General features: G+C 36.2%; 1 long non-coding RNA gene across 1 annotated transcript; it reads left to right on the forward strand.

Annotated features, from left to right (window-relative positions):
* The first annotated feature begins 314 nt into the window (after nt 1-314).
* Nucleotides 315-7610, forward strand: LOC117503485. Its single transcript, XR_004558578.1, has 3 exons — nt 315-391; nt 3126-4669; nt 7067-7610. It is a non-coding gene; the product is annotated as an uncharacterized LOC117503485 (long non-coding RNA).
* The last annotated feature ends 680 nt before the right edge of the window (nt 7611-8290 follow it).

The following is an 8290-nucleotide window of genomic DNA, read 5'->3' on the forward strand; positions in this document are numbered from 1 at the left end:
GATATTTATCACATTTTTAATTTATGGATGGATTTATGGATGAATTTACTTGAGGATTGATTTGGTGTTGAAAAATGAATCCTTTTGTGCTGTCTGCTCACACTGTCCTCAGAGCAAGCTGGTAACCAACAGGGTTGCTGTGATACTAAAGTGGACTCTTTGAGCTTTGTGACGAAGCTTTGTTATGCAGAGCGCAGCTGTGACGTAAGCGCGCTTTTGTTTGTTGTTGTTGCCTGGAGAAGAGTTACGTCACAAACGAGGGCGTGGCTTCGAAACGCAAGGAACCCCGGTCAAATTTCTTTGAGGTGGGGGCGGGGTCACGGTCGCGGGACTTTTGTATTCCGGAAGTACAATCGGGAGCTGCAAAGCTAACGACGCTAGCTGAAGAAATGTGAGTATTGGCAGTAAACACACAGACTTAAACACTTGTACTACTGTATTTCAATTTTAAAAAATCAGCAATGAGCAGTATTGGTTTTATTTTATGGCGCTAATGGTACTCGTCCTGGCATGCTAGCTGTTAGCGTTAGCAAGCTAGCGTGCTAAATGTTAGTTGACGAACAATATTCCATAAACCTGCTGCCAAACTATTTTCACTGCACGTTTATCTGTGATGTTTGGTTGGTGGTTAAATTATAGTACTGTGTCATATAATATTATGAAGGCAAAGCCTTTGACTGAGCAGCATTTTTCCTGATTGAAATATTGTAAAAAATTCAATTGGAGCATATTCTATTAATAATTTTCTTCAGGGGTTGATGATTTAATAAAAAAAAGTGATGTTTACACAACAAAAGATATCTTTTGTCCTGACTTATGTGGGACTGACAACATGTATAATAACATGTATGCATGATTTTGCTGGCACGAACTCAGTTTACTCTGCAATATGGTTTCCGTTTGTGAAAAATTTGCAAATGAACATGATGTTGTATTCAATGGTTTTAAAAGCCACTTGATCATTTTTGGGGACGATGTTAACCCCTCTGCCGGCGGTCACAATCAAGGCTATAGATAGAAAATACAGATGTTATGTCACAAAAACTAAATCATATGTCATGAAGATGTACTTTTGCTTTCAGCATCTGCATATGAAAAAAAAACTTCATGTTGCCGAAAAAATGGTTTGATTAATCCTAATATTTAACAAGTTATGACCTGAAACGTGGTGCATTTTTAAATGAAATTAGGTGGTATTCTGTGTCACTTTAAAATAGATGCAGCATGTTTTATTATATAACAATAAAGGTGTGGTAATCTTTTATGTAAATGTTTTTCTATGATATAAACAAATATCTGTGTTCTATTTCCAGAAAATGTCATCAATTTCGGGTGATCCAAGAGACAGCTACATAGTTTTACAGAAATGAGTTACTCCGTTGTAAAATTTCATTTTCAAGACAATATTGAATGGAAATGCTGAATAAAAACAATAAAAAGTCATCCTTTGGTCTTTAAATTATGTTATTTGAAGTTTCAAGGGTGTCTAAAAAAATAAACAAAAAGATTTAATATGGCCAGAGCAATATTTTGTTTTTGGCAATGATCGCACTGCATGGTCTCAGATGTTCAGAAAATCCTGTAGCGTCCGTGCCATACCTGTATTTAAAAATAATAGCATGGTGAATGTAACTTAGGTAGTTTTATTGTCCTATGTTAGGATAATTAGAAGATATAAGTTGAATGGAATAAATAATCAGGTCCTATACCTGTTATGATGAAGGCTATAGGTAGCACTGTGTCACGGACTCTGCATGTGTAGAGTCTGTGATATATAGTTTTAAAATAGTACATGGATGATTCTGTGAGTATCCATGATGGAGTGCTCTATGTATATTGAAGAATACACTTTATTAAGCCTTATAACCAAAACCTATACCAATTTGTTTTAAGTAAATAGTAAAATAAATGACTCTCGTATTAAGGATATCCTTTCTATTGTAGAATCCGTGACGGTCAAAAGTGACTTTGCCTCTTCGTCTTAATATTGTCACCAAAAAAATATACATGAATAAAATTTTGGATTATATTGCACTAGACATTGGTCTTCATAATGGGTCTCAATTCAAAGAAAAATACTTACTTTGAATTTTGTCTTAAACTGACACACCTTAAGACACCTTGATTGTGACTGACCTGTGTGTAAATGGGCAGGAAGTCAGAGTAGTCACATGAGATTAACTATCTTGGTCATAAAAATTCTAAAGACAGAAATAACAACTTAGTTAAATATGTTGTCAGTGATTTCAGTGTTAAGTTTATTTATTTTTTTTTTAGGAGACTTTAACACTGTTACTTCAAAAGTCAAAAATTCTTTACTAAAACATTGTTGCAGTTTTCACAGTTTTCATAATTGTGCCTTCTATACAAAGGAATATGATAGATTATATGTTGCTATTAGTAAAGGTCAGCGTAAGTTATGGGGTCAATATGTGTCACAGCAGGTACTTGCCTGTTATTGCAGGTTTGTTACTACCTGATGTTATGTTCCATAAGAGATTTCTTAAGTTCTTTGTAACAGGTCTCAGACATGAGAATGATACAGTAAGTCATATATTTAGAAACAGTATCAATATCAGCTCAAGAATGGGCAATACTCTTAGATTTGTTCTTCAAAAGTATAAAATATCTCATTGGAATGTTAAAACAAATACTTAAGGCAATTTATTATCAGTTTTTTATAGATACAATACACCAAGTGCAGAAGATGCATGAGACTGATCAAATTGTAGAACTTATTGAGATGAGATCATTTTTTAAATGATGGATTTTTTTTTTTTTAACATACAAAAATTGCAATGGATCTCTTTGTTTTTACTGTTTTTCTGCTTTATTTTTCTGTTGTACTTGTGTGAAATATTTCAAAATAAAAGTGTTAATAATCTCTCTCTCTCTCTTTCTCTCTCTCTCTCTCTCTCTCTCTCTCTCTCTCTCTCTCTCTCTCTCTCTCTTTTTTCCTCTTCCCTTGCACTCACTGAGCAAATGGAGCGTTTTGGAAACAGAAAGCCTTTACCATACATAAACCATACATTAATGACTGTATCAGCATCTATACGACACAAAAGTAACTGGATTATTTAATGAAAGATTCTGATGGGATTTTTTTTTTCCCCCTTTCAACTCAGAGTGGAGACCGACGCTTCACTTTGTTGATCAAAGTCACGGCAGTAATGTGGTTCACTCAGTGTATTCCTACACCAGCCTTTCTCTCGTGTCCGACGGGACGACGGCTGCAATGACAGTGGTAACCCTGACAGCGTTCTCCCATCATGCTTCTTGTGTAATTCCTGTGTACTTCCTGTTTTAACTTCCTGTGTGCGGTGACCAAAGTGTACTTCCGGTTTGCGGTCATGGGGGAAACTGAGTCGGATGGACTACGAACTCACTCACACACGTCTCAACATCCTCGCTGCTCAGTAATATTTTTGGTCATTTCACATTTGAAATACACAACAAGAAACCAGGGGGCTAACTGGAGTGATGTGTAAACAATAGGCTTAAAAATGTCTTAAAACAGAATGTGATTCAATGTTAAAACTGTGCTTGTGTTTGTCATTAGTTGTGTATTGTATATTGTAACTTTAGAAATTCCAGGCATGCAGTGAAATGGTAAATTTATATTTTAGTGTTCATATTTTAGTGTGTAATATACAACATTCATTCTTCCCATTGTACCAATGGAAAACCGTCATTAGTTTTTTTTTTTTGTTTTTGTTTTTTACACCTGAATAACCACCAGTTGTCTCCCTGGGTGGTTGCCACCCAGGACCTGAGATGGCTCTGTGGTGTTGTGGATCCCTTGTATCATGGACACATTTTTACCAAAGCTTTGTGGGGTCATTTAATGGAGCGAAATGTAGGAGTATGAAACCCAAATATAAAGTAAATGAAACCAAACCGTGTGAAAAATACACAAATCACACAGTGAACTTTATTTCTGCAGTAGGACAAATCATTGGCAAATGACATCCAGTTCAAAATGAAACGATAACCGTCTATTTTGGGGTTACATAATTGCTTTTAAAGTGAAGGTGACACAATATGTATTTATTTATTTATTGTATTTAAGACTAAAATTAAGCAACTGTTTGAAATTATACTTTCCCAGTGTGCGGTTACTGAAGCGATAAATATTAGGATTTTGAGCCGTGCGCCAAGAAAAAACAGGAATTTCCGGCCGAGTCACAACATTGGAGAAGGAGTAGGAAGTAACATCAGCGGGAGGTTGTACTCTGATTCTTCATACATTGTGCCCCTTCCACCTGAAAAATAAAATACAGTATATTCAGAGTAGAAGTTGTGAGAGCTTTAAATGTACATATTTTTGATACTGGGTTTTTGGAATTTAAATTGTGTTGCTGTGATGATTGTAAGGATGTTTGCAGTTTTTGTTAATGTTATCTGCAAATACAAGATCTGAATAAATTGGAATATTTTGGTTTTCTGCCACTACAATTGTCTTGGAGATAAATATAAAGGGAGTATATTTGGAATGCACTTTACAATTTGATATTTTTTTCACTTACTCATTTCCTGCTTCGTCTCTGTAATGCTGTCTGTGAAGTAGACCGTCTGCAGGCCTTCCAAGTTCAGACAGAACATTTGGAATCCCTGGTGTTCTGTGATGCGCCTCACCCCTCTTCTGGACCACCATTTGTGACCCCCATTAGTGAGTCATGTAAGGTGAAGTGGGAATTTGTTGGAACTGCTGCAGGTTTAACCACGTCATGACATTCCAAAGGGTACATCCTGGTGTATAAATTTCTTTTAACAATTTTTTTAATTTTTGAGTGGTATGTTTTGCTTCCATGTTTGAAAGGGATTTGGTCATTCAGATGAGTTTAATCTTCCTGGATAAAAGAATATTTGATTTCACTGATATCTGCCCGAATCAGCCTGCAAAAAAATATTTATACATATGATTAAAACGTGCTAATTTTTCACCTTCTCAAATTACTATTTTATTTTAAAAGACTAAAACAGATTAATTCACTTGTGGTTAGCTGCAATTTCAGAGAATGTAATATGTTGTCATGTACAGTAGTGTTCAGAATAATAGTAGTGCTATGTGACTAAAAAGATTAATCCAAGTTTTGAGTATATTTCTTACTGTTACATGGGAAACAAGGTACCAGTAGATTCAGTAGATTCTCACAAATCCAACAAGACAAAGCATTCATGATATGCACACTCTTAAGACTATGAAATTGGGCTATTAATAAAAAAAAGTAGAAAAGGGGGTGTTCACAATAATAGTAGTGTGGCATTCGGTCAGTGAGTTCATCATTTTTGTGGAACAAACAGGTGTGAATCAGGTGTCCCCTATTTAAGGATGAAGCCAGCACCTGTTGAACATGCTTTTCTCTTTGAAAGCCTGAGGAAAATGGGACGTTCAAGACATTGTTCAGAAGAACAGTGTAGTTTGATTAAAAAGTTGATTGGAGAGGGGAAAACTTATACGCAGATGCAAAAAATTATAGGCTGTTCATCTACAATGATCTCCAATGCTGTAAAATGGACAAAAAAAAAAACAGACGCGTGGAAGAAAACGGAAAACAACCATCAAAATGGATAGACGAATAACCAGAACGGCAAAGGCTCACCCATTGATCGGCTCCAGGATGATCAAAGACAGTCTGGAGTTACCTGTAAATGCTGTGACAGTTAGAAGACGCCTGTGTGAAGCTAATTTATTTGCAAGAATCCCCCGCAAAGTCCCTCTGTTAAATAAAAGACGTGCAGAAGAGGTTACAATTTGCCAAAGAACATATCAACTGGCCTAAAGAGAAATGGAGGAATATTTTGCGGACTGATGAGAGTAAAATTGTTCTTTTTGGGTCCAAGGGCCGCAGACGGTTTGTGAGACGACCCCCAAACTCTGAATTCAAGCCACAGTTCACAGTGAAGCATGGTGGTGCAAGCATCATGATATGGGCATGTTTCTCCTACTATGGTGTTGGGCCTATATATCGCATACCAGGTATCATGGATCAGTTTGGATATGTCAAAATACTTGAAGACGTCCTGTTGCCTTATGCTGAAGAGGACATGCCCTTGAAATGGGTGTTTCAACAAGACAATGACCCCAAGCACACTAGTAAACAAGCAAAATCTTGGTTCCAAACCAACAAAATTAATGCCTCGCAGATGTGAAGAAATCATGAAAAACTGTTGTTATACAACTAAATACTAGTTTAGTGATTTACAGGATTGCTAAAAAAGCAGTTTGAACATAATAGTTTTGAGTTTGTAGCGTCAACAGCAGATGCTACTATTATTGTGAACACCCCCTTTTCTACTTTTTTTAACTAATAGCCCAATTTCATAGCCTTAAGAGTGTGCATATCATGAATGCTTGGTCTTGTTGGATGTGTGAGAATCTACTGAATCTGCTGGTACCTTGTTTCCCAGGTAACAATAAGAAATATTCTCAAAACCTGGATTAATCTTTTTAGTCACATAGCACTACTATTATTCTGAACACTACTGTATCAAGCAGCACACCTACAAATGAATCAGTCACACAAATAAATTATTTATGAATATTTAGTTTCTTCAATGAGAACTAAAATTCTTACATTTTCTTTTTCTGTAATAAGAACGTTTGGATATTAAAAAATAACTTAGATTCGAGTTTGCAAAAGCAACTACTTTATTTTTGAACACACTGCCATCTCCTCAGTCCTGCCAAGTCTTCTTTATTCCTCCCAAAAGTTATTTTACAAATCTATGTATAATCATTTGTTTAGAGACACCTTCAGAATCACCTTCAGACTGGACTTCACAAAAAAGCTAAGTGGAGGTCATAAGGATCAAAACTGCAGAACATCATCCAAGATCAGTTATCAGGATAAAAGGTGAAGGTGTGAAAACACCGATCACCAGCACTTCAGGGTCAAATCTTACCTCATGTTGGGGCAAATAAAATTATTTTTCTTCTGTATTGTGCCACAGGTGGTCTATTGCGATGTATATTTTGCACGCTCATCTGATGATGACAATGAAAATGCAGTTAATTGTGCAGCACTCGTCTCAACCTGCTTTCTGCTGTCATTACACATCACAGTGTCATCTGCAAACTCGTCTATGGAGGCTCCTGTCAGATCTCATCCATCAGCCTGTCTATCAACAGAGTCCATCCTTGACATAATCCCACCTCCACCCCCCTCTGTCCCCTACTGCTGTCACTGTCCTCATACACATCCTGCACCACTCTCACATACTTCTCTAACATTTTGCCCTACTTGAGGATGATTCTGTCAGATCTTCAGTGGGTCCTGGTGTGTCGACTGCTGGATTTTGGGGTGATTCCAAAATATGTTCCAGTCTGTTCCTGGAAACGTTGCATCTTTGTGCTATTGGAAGATCTTCAGAGAGTTCGTTACAGCGTCACAATTTAGGATGCACACAAGATAACTTCAGTGGCTTTAGCTTGGAGCTCAGTAAGAGCAGTAAATCTAATGCCCACAGCTGAGAGGAGCCACCAAGAGTCTCATAACATGTTCTGTCAACTATTTTCACAATCATTCATTATTACTTGTACTGTGGAGTTTACTGTGTAATGTGCTGCAACTTGTACATTTTCAACACAACATTAAACAAATTTGTTGTCCAGGCATTTGTTGTCTAGGAAGTATTCTTTCCAAAACAGGAAATGATGTGTCATATTTCCAGTTCCCGAGCATGTCATTTTGAAAATGGCGCCACCTTCAGGCAGACTGTGGTCGTGAAAATGACATTTTTTTCATTGTTTTGCAAAATGTTTTTGCGCTGATAGCGAGAGACCTTAAACCCGCTCAAAGCACCTTAAACCAATGAAATGCAGGATATTATGATTAATGTTTGCTTGAACCAATTAAATGCAATTACAAGTTTATTTACTTCCAGCAATTAAAAAAAAAGTCACAAAGCTTTTAATATTCAAACATGAGTTTTATAGGATAAAAAAAAAGGCTCATGAAAGGCCATGATCGTTTGTGACACATATAAATTAAACGCACACCAGCTGCGACATCACAGGAAGAAAAGCTGGAAGTTCTCACACAAGGAACTGACTTTAGGATGTAAAAATAAAGTTTGGTTCCACAAACATGATCATCCTGAAAATGTTCCTGCTAAAATAAAATATTTTGTTTAATATACGCTTTGTGTCACAAGCCCTTTTTTATGATTATGACACAATCATAAAAATAACAAAAACTACAAAGCAGTGAGATTTTTATTTATGCCTTTTGTAATATTTGAATAAAATTAAATACTCCATAAGTTAACTCAAAAACATGAACCATGA

Source organism: Thalassophryne amazonica, chromosome 21, assembly GCF_902500255.1.
Source record: "Thalassophryne amazonica chromosome 21, fThaAma1.1, whole genome shotgun sequence".
Lineage (NCBI taxonomy): Eukaryota > Metazoa > Chordata > Actinopteri > Batrachoidiformes > Batrachoididae > Thalassophryne > Thalassophryne amazonica.